Genomic DNA, 539 nt, shown 5'->3' with positions numbered 1-539 from the left:
CCGGGGTCACAAAGCTGAGAAGTGCAGGAGATGGTGGTGCTACCAGCAAGCTAACCTCAGAGTCTATACGCTTTTAGCCTTGGTCCTGCGGGTCTCTATTTTAGGACACTTATGTTGCTGTGGCTTGATCACATGACATTCCCTTCCACCTCTCTCTGGCCCCTGGTTCAGGCCCCGGAAGAAGAAACCTGAGTGTCTCCAGCAATCAACAGATTCTTGCTCTCTGGAAATTGGTGTCCTCAACTGTTTGTCTAAAATAGTAACTTTCCATTGAATCTCTACGCTCTCCCTGAGCAGACTGGGGCATGGTAAGAGTCTAAGCCTCCTTCGTTAATGAATATAACGCAGACATGAGAATTAACGATCTGCAGCCACATGCACAGTGTCAGGCCAGGGAAGCTGGGCACAAAAGGTGACGACACACTGCGTACACACACCACTCACCCTTCATGTTTGTAAAGCACAGAAACCAGCAACATCAGTCGGCACTGTTAGATGTCAGCATGTGAGCCCCGGGCAGGGCGTGGGGGGGGGGGGGG

Source organism: Galeopterus variegatus, unplaced genomic scaffold, assembly GCF_000696425.1.
Source record: "Galeopterus variegatus unplaced genomic scaffold, G_variegatus-3.0.2 Scaffold213, whole genome shotgun sequence".
NCBI lineage: Eukaryota > Metazoa > Chordata > Mammalia > Dermoptera > Cynocephalidae > Galeopterus > Galeopterus variegatus.
The sequence above is the reverse complement of the archived record's forward strand: the minus strand, read 5'-3'. Positions refer to the sequence as shown.